Raw genomic sequence first — 15,639 nt, forward strand, 5'->3', positions numbered from 1 at the left:
GTTCGAAACCGCGCGGCGGGGTGAGCTCCCGTTGCTCGTCCCAGCTTCTGCACACCAAGCAGTTCGAAAACATGCCAATGTGAGTAGATTAATTGGTACCGCTTCGGCGGGAAGGTAACGGCGTTCCGTGAGTCATGCTGGCCACATGACCCGGAAGTGTCCTATGGACAACGCCGGCTCCAAGGCTTTGAAACGGAGATGAGCACCGCCCCCTAGAGTCGGACACGACTGGACTTTACGTCAAGGGAAACCTTTACCTTTACTTAATCAAGCTGGTTGCCATAATCTTGGTTTTTTTGAGGTTTAGCTGCAAGCCAGCTTTTGCACTTTCTTCTTTCATCATAAGGCTCCTCAGTTCCTCTTCGCTTTCAGCCATCAAAGTGGTATCATCTGCATATCTGAGATTGTTAATGTTTCTTCTTCGCACCTAGAAATACAAAGTCTTTCACTGCCTCTACATTTTCTCCCTCTATTTGCCAGTTATCAATCAAGCTGGTTGCCATAAACTTGGTTTTTTTGAGGTAATTTATTCTATAGCTATAGCTATAGCTATATATATATATAATCTCCCTTCTCCATATTTGGCAACCCAAATTCCTACCCTGCTGAACATCCCCTTCTGATGCTACCTAATTTGGGAAGCTACCCAGATCCCTGCTGGAATTCCTTTCCAAATCTTGTCTTTGATACATTAATTTTCAGATACTCCTCCATGCATCTTACAATCTAGCTAACCTTCATGGCAAACAATTCTAGTTCTCAGCTAACAATACAGCATTTCTTCACATATGCTATCTACACCCGCAGCCTTACTGTCCTTCAATATTTTCAGCCTTACTGTCCTTCAATATTTTACTTCCTTTTTAACCTTTTTTCTTGGGCACTAATATTTACAGCATTTGTTTCTGTTCCACTTTTCAACATGTCAGTACCTTTCCATACAAATCTCTGCAACTCTCCTTCCAAACTCCTTCATGTCAGTTTCATCTCATTTCATTCCATTCACTCTGTAGGCTCCTTGTTTAGCCCTTTTCAACAACTTCCAAAACAATTATTTCCATCAAAACAACTGCATTTTCTGTGTCTTTTAAACTTCAATGTTCCTTGCTCTCATTCACTGCATTCTTTGCATCTCTATTCAGCATCTTTTTCAGTTTTTGATGTGATCATCATTCCCTTACATGCAGTTTTTCTCACCCACAGCCTCTTTCACTTCATCATTCCTGAAAGCAACCTTTTTTCATCCTTACCATTAGCACAACTCCATACACTTCTGGGGCCCTCTGTGATATCATTCTTTTCACTCTGTTCCTAGTAGCTTCCACATCTTCCTTCCTTCCATCTCTTTTCCATTAACCCTGCTCAGAGATTAACCTACCTTCTAAAATTTTTCTAACAGGGTTCAAACTTTCCCTTCTTCCAGTCATTCTACCTCCATTTTCATTTCTTACCTTTTTCATGTCCATTTCTGCCCATGATCCACTCTTTGGGACAGTATCCCAAAATGGCCTGTCCTACACCTCTCATCACCCTTGCATCCTTCTTTAATACTCTCATTTTATCAGAAAGTAATAAAATCAATCCTGTTTTAGATTTATATTCATTTCTTTGCCACATGTGCCTGCTGGCATTCTGGAAAGCCATAAGACCTGGCTGTTCGGCAAAGCTTGTGGATTTGTAGCATGGAGGTGCGGGGGGTCCCCCCTCTTCATAGGTGGTTCTTGGCATGCTAATGGACAGGCTGTTTTTTTTATTGGGTTTGAGGTGTTATGTTTTCCTTGTTATTTATTAGATTTTTGGTCAACTCAAGGCAGAGTACGTAGCTCATGCTTCCTCCTCCTATTTTCCCCACAACCACAACCCTGTGAGGTGGGTTGGGCTGAGGAGAGTGACTGGCCCAAACTCACCCATGTGGTTTTCTGTCCTAACAGCCAGGAACCACGCTGAGACAAGGAACAGGTCTCTAGTGTTTTATTACTGCTACATAACAGGAAAATCCTAACAAACTGAAGAAGCGTGGGAAAACCCAGCCAGATAAACCCCAAAGACTAAGGCGGGCCCGATCTGTGTCTCTTTGAATGGCCACCTAATTCCTCAGTGCTACGCATGCGCTTTACAGCCTGGATGGGAGCCCCCTGCTGGCCATCCTCACTCATGACATTTTCATGCCTAAGGGGGGACTAGAGCTCACTGAGCACCTTAGCCACTAGACAAACTGGACCTCCCTGTTATTCTTTTCATTTCATTTTTGTGTTAATTGTAAACAACTTAAGAGCCTTTTTGGAATAAAGCAGTGCATAAGTGGCATTATTTTTTTTATGTACTTATGAATAAATTTGCTTAAGACACGTACTTGAAATAAAGAGGTCTTTTTCTGACCAGATTACCACCAAGTAGTCACCCTTCCATTCATTCTTAGGTCCCCTAATGTTCCAGCTGCTTTTTCTGTACTCCTTTGTATCCTTCCCATTCACGCGGCAAAGACGCCGAGGCCCTAGGAAGAGGGCAGGGAAGAGCAGCAAAGATGATGGGGGGTCCGGAGGCCAAATCCTACGAAGAACGGCTCAAGGAACTGGGTGTGTTTAGTTTAACGAAGAGAAGACGGAGGGGAGACATGGCGGCTGTCTTCCCATCCTTGAAGGGCTGCCACAGGGAAGAGGGCGTCGACTTACTCTCCATGGCACCAGAGGGTGGGACAAGGAGCCACGGGTGGAAGCTTGTCAGAGGGAGATCCAATGTGGAAGCAAGGAGGAATTTCCTGACAGCGAGAACTACGAAGCAGTGGGACAGCTGGCCTCCTGGAGTTGTGGTGCTGGAGTTTTTCAAGAAAAGATTGGAAAACCATCTGTCCAAGATGGTATGAGGACTCCTACCTTGGGCAGGGGGTTGGAGTAGACCTCCAAGGCCCCTTCCAACCCTAGGATTCCATGATTCTATGATCCATTCGTGTCACATACCAGAATAATTTTCCCCCTGGATCTCATTCATTCAGAACATTTCACAACTTTCTCCCCAATTCTTCTCACTTCTTCCCATGTATTCGTCAACTCCACTCCACAGCATCAGACCAACTTCTTTCTCTTCCATCTCTTTTCTCTTTGTTCCATAGACACACAGCATATCTAAGGAGACTTCCTGAGCACTTTAAGATTCGCACAAGCCACCCTTTCTGACCCAAGCTCGCTCTTGCCTCCAACTTCCAAACAATCCAATCCAATCCTTACCATTCAAGTTTGGATCCATCACCTTGATATAGTCACTGACAGCAAGATCAGTTTTGCTTGACAGTTAATGGTAGCACGGACAACAAATTTCCCTGTCTGAAAATGGAGAACAAAAAGCATCAAGAAGTCCACCAAATATGGCCAAAGTCCATTTGATGTATTAAGCGTCAGGAAATTTAACGGATCCAGAAGACATCAGCCTGCTTTTGAAGGAGATCCATCAAGGGCAAGTGGAGGGCGATGACAGACATCTATAAAATCACAGATGGCAGATGAAAGGTTTGTTGCGAAAGTTTGCACTCTTTTCAGACGGAGAAGCATTCCTTCCCTCCTCTCCCTCCTCAGCTACTCCCAGCTGTTATTTTTTTTTAATCAACTAATGTAGCCTAGCTAATTCCATCCTCAGTGCCTTGCTTGGAGTTGTCCTTGGAGTGAGGGCTGGGGAGTGGAGACTCTTGATAGAAGGAAGGGGCAACTGGCCAGGTTGTCCCCAGGGCTTCCTCTTCTGAGTAAGGCTCTCCTTAGAAGGAGACCCTGGACCTAAAGTCCACCTGTCCCCAAGACTCACTGTGACCAGCTTAACCAGGAAGTGACCAGTGGGCTGTCAAGGGTGCCCAGCACGTTCCCTTGAGGTCCCCTTCCTTTGAGAGAGCAGACATACTTTGGGGTAAAACCCATTCCGTGCCACGCATAGTTAGGAAAGGGGCAGGAAACAGAACAGGATCCAAAAGCAGTGTTTGTGTGACAAAATTCACAGAGCAGAGTCAAAAAGAACTTGTGGACTTTCTGGTCATCAGCTGTCTGGAACCACTAAAACTCCAGCCACCAAGCCCAGGCCAGTTTGCCTTGGACCCTTCTCAGCCACCCTGAGGGAGGACCAGATCTTCTGCACAAAGTGGTCAAGCCAGTGGTGGAACTTCTGCATGGTGGCTTTTGGGGAAGCTCAACTGGCAAGGCACCTTGCTGGTAGAACATCAAAACTCACAGCTGAAGTGAGATGGCATGTCCCCTACTTGCTTCTTTTAGAGCAGGGTTCCTCAACCTTGGCAATTTAAGATGGGTGGACTTCAACCCCCAGAATTCACCAGCCACCATGTGTGGACTTCATTTCCCAGAATTCACCAGCCAGCATATGGAGACATATGGAGTTGAAGTCCAGACATCAAGTTGCTAAGGTTAAGAAACCCTGTCTTTCTTAGTGTTTGGCAGTGGGAATAAAGCTGTTCCTAAGATACTCACAAACGGACCAATAAACAAGGTCACAATAAATGGAGAAGAAATTGAAGTCATCAACAATTTCATTCTACTCAGATCAACGATCAATGCCAAGGGAAATAGTAATCAAGAAATCAAACGACGTATCGCACTGGGAAAATCTGCCATCAAAGACCTATCTAAACTTTTCAGAAGTAAAGATGTCAGTTTAAAAACAAAGGTGCATCTGACTCATGCCATGGTCTTCTCAATTGCCACATATGCCTGTGAAAGTTGGACATTAAAAAAGGAAGATAGAAGAAGAATTGATGCATTCGAATTGTCGTGCTGGCGAAGATTATTGAAAATACCGTGGACTGCCAGAAGAACAAACAATCCATTTTAGAAGAAATACAACCAGAATGTTCCCTAGAGGCAAAGATAACTAGGCTTAGACTCTCATACTTTGAGCACATTGTCAGGAAAGACCGATTGCTTGAAAAGGACATCACGTTTGGTAAAGTCGAGGGCCAGCGGAAAAGAGGAAGGCCTTCAATGCGATGGATTGACACAATCACCGCAACAACGGATGCAAACATTGGAACAGCCAGGCATGTGGCGCAAGACCAAACAGTATTTCGTTCTGTTACATGTAGGGTCGCTGTGAGTCGTAAACGACTCGACAGCAACTAACAACAACAACAACAAATCCCATGGGGCAAAAGGCATCTATAAAACCAACTGGGAAATTTGGTTTTCTCTGGGTCTTTAAGTCGATGACCCCAAAGAAGCCTTCCCTGTCATGCTACTGTACTACAGCAGATCTGGAGTCGAGGGCATTCATTGAAGAAAGCTGTTCTAAATTAAAAATAACTAAATATTTTTGATTGGTTATATTCTTGATATATTTTCTTTCTTTTAATGCAGTGTGGCTGGGGAATTCTGGCAGCTGAAGTCCACACATCTTAAGGTTTCCAAGTTTGAAAAACACTGTTTTAATGGTAAGCCACCCAGAGTCCTTGAAGAATTGAGTGGCCTCAAAATTTAAATAAATAAATTAGAACTCATCCTTTCTTGCCCAGGGACCTCTGCAAAGTGGGGGAAGCTCATCAGAGGCAGAGACTCCAAAACAGCCATCGTGGCAACCTTCCAGTGTCTTCATCTGGGCTCCTTTATGAACAGCAGAGAGATGCTGTGCTCTCCATAAGACTTCTTCCAAATCTTTTCCAAAGTGTGCATGGGTATAGTCACTACACGGCGGCTTTAGCACTTGAGAAACACCTTCCCCTCTGACCGCATAGAAAAATTATATCGAAAATCTTTGAAAGCCTAATGGAAGGTAAGGTAAACTATGGGCCACTGCTTTCCCCTTCTGTACTTGAGCAATGCCTCCAATTTCCATTTCACACCAAGTCCAGGTTCAATCCAGAACCTTTCCAGACTAGACTTAGCAAGCTTAGGATTATCATACCTGGACTGCAAATATCTGGATGATTACAAGTTGACAGCAAAGAGTCTCCAGTCCTTCATTGCTGCCGCCTGGTGGTCACCTGGGACTTTGCAGCTCAGGCATGGTAGCCATAGCAAGCACCTAGAGAAAGTGGACTATGACCCACAAAATGTATTTATGCATAAATTAGTTGCAGGACTCATTGCTGCTCATGGAAGGCACATATCGTTCACACAAGGCATTCACTGGAGCCCAACCCAGCGGAGGCAGAGACTTTCTCTGGAAGAGACTTAGGCGTCTCCTTGGGAGAAGCAATTCTGGGGCGGACTGGTGCCGGGCTTTCCCTGAGAATGCTGGACAGTTGTGCTGCTTACCAGAACAAAATGCAGGAGGGGGACAAATCCTGTCCCTGGTTCCTTATATCCAATTGTAACCCTGAAGACGAAACCAAGAACAATATCACTTAGAGTTATCTCAGTATTACCTTCCATACACACTATCCGAACAATTGCAAGATAATCCCTTGGACAGTTTACCTGCAGAAGATAAAGAGAGGTCATCTCCATGCTGATGGAAGTCTGCAATGCAACTGAGCACATCACTCACAGTGAGAACCAACCCCACCCCATTCACGGTCGTCCGTGGGGAGAGGGGTGCAGGTAATGCAATCCACATCAAAGTGGCGTGTACCAGACACTGGGGGTTCCAATCTGGTGTCAACCATGAGTGTTGCCTTACCGCTCTTTCATCCCAGGGATGGTGGATGTTGTAGCCTTACACTTCTGGAAGCGTAATGGGCAGGCAGGAAGAGGAGGACATTTGGTGATAAATGGATCATCATTTATAGCAGGGGTAGGGACTGTTTGGTGGCTGTGGGGGCTGGCATAAAGAGTCGAATCAGCCTGGCACCACCTAGATAAGTTGGGCTACTGCCTCTGTCACACCTAGACCACTTGGGGGGTGCCGGCTGGAGAAGGCGGGTTTTAGGGAAGCTGAGGTCCGGGGTGGGCGATGATGCAAACTGGGGAGATGCCTGTGCCTCCAAAGGTGTTCTTGGGGTTCTGCGGAGTTTGGGGGTGTCTCTGATCTTGTTCGGTTTTCCAGCTAGCCTATTTTAGGTTGATGCAACGGTTTTCACGCATTTCCCACTACAGAACGATAAGAAATCAGACTTTGGTGGGGCAGTCAGAGGAAGCTGGTAGATCAAAGAAAAAAAAGAGTTTGCATGAGAAACTGAATCGTAAACTAACCACGTGAGCTGAGCGTGGTGACCTGATAGGCAAACAGCAAGTGTGTCTGGCCAGCTTGTGCATTAGTGCAAGGTTTCTCACGCTTGGAAACTCTAAGATGTGTGGACTTCAACTCCCAGAATCCCCCAGCCTTGAAGTCCACACATCTTAAAGTGGCCCAGGGTGAGAAGCAGTGCTTTAGTGTGAACCCAGCTGAAAATGTATGCCATTAATCCTAGGCAGCAAATCCATCCAGGGTGAAACCAGAAACGGACCCCTTCAGATCCCAACCCTTGGATGGGCAACAGCATCTACAGGGGTCTTTCCCTCTTCTCTGTCATGCTCTTCTGGTGCATCGCATGAACACAGCCTTCCTCCCCCTGTTTTCTCCGTACTGGTAGGACAAAGATTTATATTTTTATGTTTATATATTTAGGTACAGTTTCCCCCGCGTTTGCCTTTGGTGTGCTGCCCGCTTGAAAAGAAGCCATTGTTTTGAAAACGCCGCCTGGAGAATGTTGTTGTTCTTCTTCAGTCGTTCAGTCGTGCCCGACCCTTCGTGACCCCGTGGGCCACAGCACGCCGGGCCTTCCTGTCCTCCGCCGTCTCTGGAGTTTGCTCAGATTCATGCTCATTGCGTAAGTGATGCTACCTCTCACCATCTCATCCTCTGCCGTCCCCTCCTCCTGTTGCCTTCGGTCTTTCCCAGCATCCGGGTCTTTTGTCTGGGCGCAAATCTCGATTGCGTACCTAAGTCTAACAAGATCAGGTAATTCCGCTTCTTGACCGTCTCTGTCTGTGCCTGGCAAATCTGCAGGAGGAGAAGCAGAAGAGAAAATCCCGTTGAACACTTAACAAGATTATTCGCTATTAACAGCTTCATCTCTCCCCTTTCCTCCTATTAGTTCCAGATAATCACACCCACTTTGGTTGCAAAACCAGCCTTCCCTTCGTTTCTGCCTCCCACCGAAAGGCCGATGGGCTCGCTGTCTGTTTGCTATCCAGGTTCCTAGTTTCCTCACCTGCTCAAGATGGAAGTGCCAATTACAGGTGATAAAATGAAAGGAGAACATCACTCCATCTTTAGGCAGTTCACATCCACCCACCCACACAGAACTTGCAGCTTTGCATAACCATTTCTTTGGACTTCGATTTCTTTAAAGCAGCTTAATTCTTGCCTGTCCTCTTTCTAGCTTACCGACCTTCATAAGCATGTCAATCTTTGTTTAAAGCACACATACACAATTCATCAGAATGAGTCCATTGACCCAACTGGACTGAATAGCAATCCACAGAAACACTTAGCTATAAAAATGATGCTACCTAGAATTTCTCTGCTGTGAGCTGCTGGAACAAAAAAAAATTGATTCATCGATTTCTTCTGAAAATATCTGAATGCAGCCATCTTGGCTGACCTTGGAAAGCTAAGAAGAGTCAGGCCTGATTAGTAGTTGGATGGAAGACCACCAGGCAATCTCTGGGCTACAGAGCAGCCTGGGAAGGCACAAAATCACCCTGGAAGAAGGCCAGTGACAAGCCTGTCTGCACTGCTGCCAAAAAAGCTACATGGAGATGCCCACTAAGCCATACAAGATACCGCCAAAAATGCTTTCTGCCCTTTGACCCCCAACTCCAGCTCCTTTCAAGAGCTTCCATTTCTCTTGTGTACAGACCAGAGTTTCTCAATCTCAGCAAATTTAAGATGAGTGGACTTCAACTCCCAGGCTTCACCAGTCAGCATGCTGGCCAGGGAATTCTGGGAACTGAAGTCCACCTATTTTAAAGTTGCCAAGGTTGAGAAAGGCTGGATCAGATCGAAAGAGGAAGTGCTCTGAAACACTCAACGGACCACCTAAAAGATCAATCAAAGCAGTTCTGGGCAATGGGATCTGCAGGCTGCAAGGGAAGAAAAGCGCACATGGCACTAGAGGAGGGGTCTCAAGGGGGCACAGGGCCTCCAGCTCCGGATTCTGCTGTGCAGGGAGGAACTAGGGCTGCTGAGGTTTGATGCTGGGGTGGGAACTTATAAAGCAGCTGAACTTTATAACTGCCTCCATCACAGCTGACTGTGAGCAGATCACAGGTCAGTAATAGGCACTGTGAAATGTGTTCCAAGTCACGGGCCTGGCAGCAGGGTTGGGTCAAGCCAGAACGGGGGACACCTGCTCATATGGCTCTGATGTCTCCCGTCCCTACAAGGCTGGCTGGGGAATTCTGGGAGCTGAAGTCCACACATCTTCAAGCTGCCAAGGTTGAGAAACACTGCCCTGCAGCCTCCCTGGGCAGGAGGACAGCAAAGACCGGCTCCTTTTAACACAGCTTGCCTCTTCTGCGGCTCCTTTTGCTTACCAAATCCATTTTCCAGGAAAGTGGAACCTCAGACCCAGATCCCATGCAGGGATGTCCGCAGGGTGGGGTCAGAATTTTCAAGGCAATGGCCACGACGGTGCCATCAAAACTTCACCCCTTTTTCATGTTCGCTGCACATAAAAAGTGGGAAGAGATTCGGCTGCAGCACCCTGGCTGCCCTCTTGACTTTGTTGACCGTGCCTTGCAGACACCCCTGCCCCCATTGCAGGAAATTATCCGTTTGATAGTCTCCCACCCCACTGGGACTCATGTGTCAGTGAGTAAGGCAGACGCCATACAGGTAGTCCTCATTTAACGACTATTCATTTAGTGACAGTTCAGACTTACGACGGTGCTGAAAAAGCACCTTACAACTGGTGCTCAGACTTATGACCGTCACAGCATCCCCAGGGTCACGTGATCACAATTTGGTTGCTTGGCAACCGGTTCACATTTATGACCATCACAGCATCCCGTGGTCACGTGATTGCCATTTTTGACCTTCCTGGCCAGCTTCTGGCAAGCAAAATCAATGGGGAACTGCATGATTTGCTTAACAACTACGTGGTTCCCTTAACACCCATGGTGATTTGCTTAACAACCGCTGCAAAAAAGGTCGTAAAATCAGGTCAGATTCACTTCATGATTGCTTTGCTTAACAACCAAAATTTCAGCCTCAATTGTGGTTGTTAAGCGAGGACTACCTGTATGGCTACCACCTGGAGCCCCAGTCTGGACTGGAGGAAAGAGACTGCAAACACTGCACTCCACATGAAGTGCCTGGCAATCCATGTGGCTCGACAGCCCTCTTTGCCCCCCAGCCCTCCCTGTGGTCTGCCCCTCCTTTCGCATTCAGAGGGAGACCACCTCCCAACACATTTCCCTCCCAACGCTCAGCCACTTGTAGACCTCTCTTGATGACATGTGTCGCATTGCGGTGCGTCCCCAGCGGCAGGCATGGCCCTGGCCTGTGCTGCAGAGAAACCAAGCGAGGCCACTGAACCCTTCCCCCCCTCGAGCGAAAAGGGCCGGGGGCACCCACCCAAGGCCTTCTGCTCATATTTCCGCAAAGTCAGCACTGCAGTCTTCTAAAGTCAGGCGGTGAAGCCCACCCCTCGGCTGGAGCATGCTGCACAGACTGACACCCAGAGTCACTTTCAGCAAGGGCAGGCTGTGTCGGGGTGGGGGGGAGAAAACAAGAAGGAAACAAGGATACAAGAACCACTGTTAACCCCCCACTTTGATCCAAGACAGCAGATTTGACCCACCACAGGCTTAGCAGAGAGGAGTCCGGTAGCATTTTGTTTGAAGGCATAAAGGAATAAAATGGGTTCGTCTGAAAAGATGCTACCAGACTCCAGATGTCAAGGGTGCAGAGACGAACATGGCTCTCTCCTACCACATCTTTGTGGTCAGCGAAAGCTTTCACAGAGCCCGTTTCACCTACTGCAGATGAGAAACCGGCTTCCTTATCGTGGCAGCCCTTCCCGCTCCCCACCCTGTGGCCTTCGTCCCAATTCCCTTATCTGGAGGAGGCCAGAGAGCTAGCCACATTGCAAGGGGATATTCTGATATTTTCTCCCCATCTCATCCCACCCTTCAGAAGGATCCTTGTGATCCAGTTTGGGAAACTTGGGTTTTAAAAGGCAAATCATAAATCCAACACATTGTTCAAATGCGGCCGATGTCACACAATGGCTAGACTGGACTACAACAAAGGTGTCAAGCGAGGGTCAAAAAATATGGCAGCTTTGAGGGTGCGGTCATGGCCACCATCTTGACATTTTTGACCCCCCTCTCTGGATGGCCCTGCTTTGACCCTCAACGTTTTTTTTCAGCCAGCGCCTCAGAGCGGCCTTTCCGAGCCAGCCAAGGTCCAAATGCCTGTCCTGGTTCCACAACTCCTGAGTAAATGGCAGGTGCTTGCAGGAGCAGGAGAGGACCAAGGGTCCAGCCACAGAGGGACAAGCTTGCAGACAGGGCTGTCTGCTGGGTGTGGTCAAAAACCTCAAGACAGCGGGACCAAAGCACAGAAAAAACAGGTGGAGCTTCAATCACACGTGGGTGGCCACCACCTTGACCTTTTTGACCACACCCAGCAGACACCCCTCTTGCAGGGCAAAGCCACACAGGAGACAACAGGCTGGGCAGGATCCATGTCCTGAGATGGCAGAGGAGAGGATACGTACATCACACAATGGACATGAACCACTTTGCAAACTGTTATTTGCAGGCCCCAACTTGGCACCAGGATCACCCCCAGGCTTTCCACGATGAGAATGCCAACGCTGACCCTGCAGAAACAGAAGATGGAAGTTCAGAGTGAAACCCACTCAGCGCCCTTCCGTCCCTCCCTGGTCCCCATCGCCCCACTGCCAACTCTGCACTGGGGATCCCCAGCTTGGCTCTGGGGACAGAGGAAAGCCTTGAAGAAGTTGTGTCTGACCCAAAGTGTTTGGAGGCCGCACAAAACATGGAGGGAAGGGAGCAACAGGCCGCTAAGGAGTTTGGTGGGAACCGGAGACAAACTCAGCGGGATTTCATTAGTTAGTGCCAGTGTTTCTCAACCTTGGCAACTTTAAGATGTGTGGACTTCAACTCCCAGAATTCCCCAGCCAGCCTTGCTGAGGAATTCTGGGAGTTGAAGTCCACCCAACTTTAAGTTGCCAAGGTTGAAAAACATTGCTTTAGATTTTCCATTTTTGCCTTAGGAAGTGATAAGTTGCTGAAAGTCCTCTCACCTTATGGGGGACTTCTGCCCCCAAGATAATAGAGATTTGCAAAAAGAAAAGAAGAAAAAACAAGAGTTAGGTAAGGTTGCACAAGGGCAGGTGGAGAAGGCAGAAGGAGAGATGGATATAAGAAATAATGCACACATGCGCACATGGAGGTACGCATGGCAAGGGAAGCCAAGCTGGGTGAAACACTTTGATGTTCGTGCAACTCTGAATTTTGCAGTGTGGTTTTTGGCTCAAAACTACAAATACATGTCTTTAAATAGGCATTTCAAAACAAAACCACTGGCTTGGGGCTAACTCAAAAAGCAAAGCTGATTAATGTTTGGATGGGATGCCACCAGGAAAGTCCACAGTTTGTCTTAACTGGAAAGTCAAAAACAACATTCCAGAGGAAGGGAAAGGCTACCATTCTTCACAGCTGCCCCCAGAATTAAACAGGTGTGTCCATTTCGGCTGGGCTCCGTGGAGACTTTACCTGTATTTGGTGAGAATAACGCACATCGTCAAGCGTACTGTGGAAATGGGAGTTTCAAGACAAGTGTGGGACAAAACAGATAGATAATGGAACATGTACAAAAGCAAGCTAGGCTGGGAACAGGCTCACCTGTGGAGTCCCTGGTGCTCCCTGAGCTTGGTTGTTTGCTGGCAGATGTTTCGTTGCCCAACCAGGGAACATCGCCAGGGCAAGGCAGCGTGGGGTTGGCTCCTTGTTCGTATGCGGTGACTTGCCCTGCCAGTGTCGGTGGGGTGTGGTTAAGATTATACTATAGATAAACAGGGAGCAAACCCCACTCTCTCCTAGCACTGGAGACGTTGCCAAGTCGGGCAACGAGGCGTCTGCCGGCCAACAGCCAAGCTCAGGGAGCACCAGGGGCCCCACCGTTCAGCCCTGAGCTGCCGAGAGTCTCTTCCATTGGGACAGGCTGATCTGTCCACTCCCACTGAAAACTCTCGATTAATCGACCAACACTTCAGTTATGGACACCTGGGTTCATGTGTTCTGGAGAGAGATATTGCTGTGTTGCTGGAAAAAACATCCAGAGCAGTGTTTCTCGACCTTGGCAACTTCAAGCTGTGTTAGCTGAGGAATTCTGGGAGTTGAAGTCCACGCAGCTTGAAGTTGCCAAGGTTGAGAAACACTGATACAGAGGGACTGGGAAGAGGGATGTCTGTAGGGTAGGGTAAAAAAAAATTGTTGTGGCCGCCATCTTGGCTTTTTTGATCCTGCCCTGCAGACACCCTTGCCTGGGAAAAAGAATTCTCTTCCTCTTACAGTACTTTGCATCATGGTGGTTTTGGAGGGTGGGGGCAGGCACCATCCAGACAAGCACCTTGCCCTGTTCTCCAGTCCCTTTTAGGAACCCTTTGAAATTCAGGCGAAAGATACAGTCCTCCCCGTTTCTAAATGTATCCCATGCAGGAATGCCCTTTGCCCCTTCTGCTTCTTCCCTTTTTCGTTTGGGGGGGGCAGGCAGGGGCGGTACTCACTGCAGAGTGGGTCCAAATACGGGAGGCGACTCGTTCAGGTAGCTCTCTGGTCCGTGCTGCGACAGTTCCTTGGAGCACAGGTAAACTGGAGGGAGGGTGAAGGTCAGACAACTGTCAGCATCTTCTTGGCCAGGAGCAAGTTCATCGGGGGTGTCCTGGAGAGGGGACAGCTAACCCCTTGCCCTCCTCTTTGGCCTTCAGCATGAGGAAAAGAAAAGCAGCAGCCATGCACGTGAATCGGCTGCAAGCCTGCAGACGTCATGGCTGGCACGCAAGTACAAGATCTGGGAAACGAACTTATGGGACAGAACCAGAGGTCCACCTGAAGACCAGGGTAGGAGAGGAGGGTCACTCCAGCGAGGCAAAGCTAAAATCTATCAATAAGGGAGCAGAGGTCAGCCTTACGTCCGAGCCACCCAATTCCCTTAATGTTGATCCAACGGGCCTTTGGAAATGATGCTTCCACTGATGGCCGAGGTGCCGTGCTGGGAAAGAAAACTGGCCAGGACACTCAGAAGGAGAAGCGCGGCCATGCTGGCATCCGCTGCAGCCTGGAGTCAGGAAGACAGAAGGAAGACCTGGATTACTTTTGTGGGGCCTCCAAGGACAGAGGTCCAAGTCCAAAGGTGGGAGGTGGGCAGAGAAGCGGAGGCCTTCAAGCAGGACAGTCAGGTTCAGGGCGTGGTCAAAAAAATCAACATCACAGCCGCTACAGTGCAGTTGAAGCTCGGCCCATTTTTAATGTGACAGACAGAGCTTTGATTAGCCTGTTGTGGCCGCCGTCTTGACTTTTTTGACCGTACGCTGCAGACACCCCTGCAGATGGGAGAAGAACAGGACTATGCCTTGATGGGCACATTCCAAGCACCAGGAGCAAAGCAGCAGGAGGAACCGAGAAAGAGGTTGGCAGCATTGCCCCCACGATGACAAGAGGCAGCGATCCGCCAGCTTTCAGTGGGGCAGGCAGGACTTTCAGCTCATTTGTTCCAGCTGTGGGGTGGGTGATGTCAAGGGTAGGAATGGGAGTGTTTTACCCCCAGAAGCTCTCTTCCCACTGTCATCTTGCATTTTAAAGCTCAAATTGTGCCCCCAAATTATCACCATTGAATGTCAGGAATGGGTTTCCGTGCTCTTCGGGGACCACAGATCTGGGAGCCCCCGGCCCATCCACCTCTGGCTTAAAAGGTCAAGGGGGGGGATTTTATCATTGTACCCCATTAACCCTGGACTGCATTTAAAGCTGCTCAGCACCCCATTCAGGCCAATGAAAGATCCCATACTCACTCACATGTTGCCTATCATTAAGGTAACCTCATTAGCTTGGTTCATACAACACCATAAACCCAGGTTAACAAAACACAGTGGTTGTGTTCACATAACCTGCTTTGCTCAAATAAGTAAGCCAGTTGTGGCTTACCACAATGGCCTGGCTGCACGTGCTAAGAGAACGTTTGGGTCCTCACAACACACTGAATCACAGACTGCCCAACCCCTTTCTTGGCTAGCCTGGACTCTTCTGCAAATCCACCCAAGACGTTTCCAGTGTGTGCCTTATCAAGGCAACGTAGGAGGGCAGCAAACGTATCTTTGCATTGTGAGTGTGTCACAGCCACCCTGTTATGCAAGTCCTCGTTGTGATCCAACGGTTCTTCAGCTACCTTGCAGCTGAGTCAAGGGAGGAATCCGAGGCTGGATCAGGTGGTCCCCATCTTCTGCCAGTTCTGAGCCTTGTGGAGGAAGGTAGTTCCCTTCTCCTGCTGACCTCCATGCCATCCCACCTCCTCCAAGAGGGGAGACCCCTTACCTCCTGCAGGTGCTGTTTGATCTGGAACAGACGGTTGGTGGCTGTCTTCCCCAGCCCTCGCCCAGACGGGAACCAAGTGCCCTTATATAGCATAATCAGCCAGAGAAATGGAGCCAAAAATTAGGAAGGTGTGTCTAAGAGAAGTGCTCATGTGGTGCTGATG

The sequence above is a fragment of the Candoia aspera genome, chromosome 3 (assembly GCF_035149785.1).
Source record: "Candoia aspera isolate rCanAsp1 chromosome 3, rCanAsp1.hap2, whole genome shotgun sequence".
Lineage (NCBI taxonomy): Eukaryota > Metazoa > Chordata > Lepidosauria > Squamata > Boidae > Candoia > Candoia aspera.